The sequence below is a fragment of the Chenopodium quinoa genome, unplaced genomic scaffold (assembly GCF_001683475.1).
Source record: "Chenopodium quinoa cultivar QQ74 unplaced genomic scaffold, ASM168347v1, whole genome shotgun sequence".
Taxonomy (NCBI): Eukaryota; Viridiplantae; Streptophyta; class Magnoliopsida; order Caryophyllales; family Amaranthaceae; genus Chenopodium; species Chenopodium quinoa.
In genome coordinates this window covers 360,882-364,264 of record NW_018745324.1, presented here as the reverse complement: position 1 = coordinate 364,264, position 3,383 = coordinate 360,882, and positions in this window count along the sequence as shown.

Genomic DNA, 3,383 nt, shown 5'->3' with positions numbered 1-3,383 from the left:
AGCATTAACAACTAGAATATGTGACTTGGTCACTCTTTTTAGGTCAGCAAACGAGTCTGCCAATTGATTCGCTAAACTATGTAAATGAATTATCTTTTGAACTTCCAGTTCACATAGTTTAGTTCGAGGATCAAGATAGGATAATGATAATTCATTCCATTTAATTTCCTTTTCCAATTCTCTCTTTTCTCCCTCTAATGTTGGGAAAAGTGATTCTTTAAAACGACAATCTGCAAAACGAGTCGTAAATAAATCCCCTGTTGTAGGCTCAAGATATTTAATTATTGACGGGGATTCAAACCCAACATATATCCCCAACCTCCTTTGAGGACCCATCTTAGTGCGTTGTGGTGGAACTATTGGAACATAAACCGCACATCCAAAAATTCTTAGATGGGAAATATTTGGTTACTGACCATAAACCAATTGTAATGGGGAGCATTTGTGATAACTTTTTGGCCTAATGCAAATTAGTGCTGCTGCATGTAATATAGCATGTCCCCAAGCAGAAATTGGGAGATTGGATTTCATAAGTAATGGTCTAGCAATTAACTGAATACGTTTTATTAATGACTCGTTTTGTGTATGAACATGTGCTACAGGATGTTCAACATTTATCCCAATGGACATGCAATAATCATTAAAAGCTTGAGATATAAATTCACCGACATTGTCAAGCCGAATAGTCTTAATGGGAGTATCTGGAAAATGTGCCTATAACTTAATCAATTGGGCAAGTAATCTCGCAAACGCCAGGTTACGAGTTGATAACAAAGACACATGTGACCATCTAGTTGATGCATAAATTAAAACCATAAAATATCTAAATGGTCCACATGGGGGATGTATGGGCCCACAAATATCTCCTTGTATACGTTCCAGAAAACTAATTGATTCAAAATTAATTTTAGCTGGTGATGGACGAATAATCAACTTGCCTTCTGAGCAAGAAACACATGAAAAATTATTATGAAGAATCTGCTTGCTCTTCAAAGAATGTCCACATGAATTCGTAATTATTTTTCGCATCATTATTGAACCGGGATGGCCTAACCGGTCATGCCAAACAACAAAATTGTCAGTAAAATTCTGTTTTACTATAGCATGAGCTTCAATAGCATTGATTTTTGTGTAGTACAAACCACTAGAGAATGTTGGTAGTTTCTCCAAAACATGTTTTGAGCCTTGAGTTATATTTGTGATTTGAAGGAATTCGTTATTTTCTTCATTGATTGTCTCAATATGATAACCATTGTTGCGAATATCCTTAAAACTTAATAAATTTCCTTGAGACAATGGGGAGTAAAAAGCATCAATTATTTTAATTTCAGTTCCCCAAGACAACTTTATAATGGCACTTCCGGAGCCCTCAATGATATTTGTACTACCCGATATGGTACTCACATTAGTTCTTTCATCATCAAATGAGAGAAATATTTTTTATTTTTAAGTATTGTATGAGTAGTTGCACTGTCAGGAAGACATAATTCTTCACCATTCATAGCAAATTGAAATTGAGTTATATCCATGTTCTTCATGAAATAAAATACATGTCAAAATATTAAGCATAAAAATAAAGATGATAAAATACATAAATCAATAAAAACACTCAAATAGTTCTTAAATTTATAAAGTAAAAGTCCTTATTACAACGAAAGAAATAAACTTAAGTAAATCACTAGAATAAGCAAACATAAGTCTAATACTTAAAACTGACACAAAACAATATAATATTAATTATTCCCTTCTGGGGTAGTGAAGAAATCAGCAACTTCTAAATGAGTTGTATTGCCAAAATCAAAATTATACCCTTCCGGGGAAGTAAGGAAATTAGCAACATCGAAATGATTTGCATTGCCAAAATCAAAATCACCTTCACCATATTCAAGAACAAGGTTTGCCTCAACTTTCTTTCCTTTCTACAATGATTCTTGGTAAAGTTCAATAAGATGCTTTAGAGTTCTACAAACCCGAGACCAATGACCTTTTCCTCCACAACGGTAACATATATTGGTATCACTTTTCTCTTTTTCATCCCTACGTTCCCACTTCTACTGGGAATGTGAGTTTGTGAAATGACCTCCACGACCTCTACCATATCCACGTCCACAACCACGACCTCTACCTCGAACACTATGAAAGGAATGGTGTCCTTCAAACAAGTGTATTATTCTGATAGCGGGTTCAGAATTATTAGAAAGCTAATATATTCAGTAAGGTCAAGTGATCGGAATACCTGGGTGGAGGCCGCTTCCGATCAGTAATATTAATATAATTAATATTACAGCTTAATCTTGACTGAACCCTTCGGGTCACACCCAAGCAAAATATACGAACCGACTCGACAAATTAATTCGGAAGAAATTAATTCGTCGCTCGAGTGTTAAATATTTAGACTTCGAAAATTCGAGCTTAGAGAGTCGAAACCGAGCGTCGGAAGTCGAGTCAAAAATAATAAAAAGACGAGACGACAAATTAGTAATAAATCAACAATGACCAAAATACCCCTAGCATCGAAATCCCGAGTGCTAGGGGATTAGCCGAGCTAGCAGCCCGCACCATGTGCCAGACATGCTAGCAAGGCGTGGCTAGCAGCCCGCACCATGTGCGAGGCATGCTAGCACAGCACGGCCAGCAGCCCGCAAGCAGTGTGTGGCGTGCTGGCGTGCGCTGCTGCTAGCAGCCCGCACATGTTCGTGGCTAACTAGCAGCGCCCTTGGCATCAGCAGCCCGCACTGATGTGCGTGGGCGTGCTGGGCCGAGCTGGCAGCAGCTAGCAGCCCGCACGGTGCGAGGCTAGCTGGGTCGTGGGCCTAGGTCGGGTAGAAAAGGGAAGCTAGTAAGTATGCTTGCTTTTTGGTGTGGACAAGTGTCATAGGGAGAGGAAGGAGTGGGGAGCAAGTATGGTCCCCTCCTCTCCAAGTGGTCCATACTCCTCTTTACATATGACTAGGACACTTGTTGATTTATTACTTGCTTATATATTTAATTTAATTTAGCTTTAAATTAATTTGTGGAATTTCATGAATCCCACATTGATGAGATAGAAATTCCCACTCATACTTTCCTCTATAAATACCAACCTTGGGATTTGGAGTAAAGTGCTTGAGTGGGAGTTAGAAAGAGCATTCCATATTTTGGAAAAACTCTTAAACTCCATTAACACTTGGGTTTTGGTCAGACCTTGCTAACTCCAAGGTAGCGGACCTAAAAAGTCCTGTTCGTCCTTTGTGGGTGGATACTGTTGGAGGCACGACATTTGCGGTGCTCAAGGCTTTCAAGTAAGAGCCCGTTTTGAGATGGCGAAGCTCGCTTCAAGGGTATGATTCATTCTTCCTTTTCTTGTGTTTATTTATTTATGTTTTATGGTTTTATTAATTACG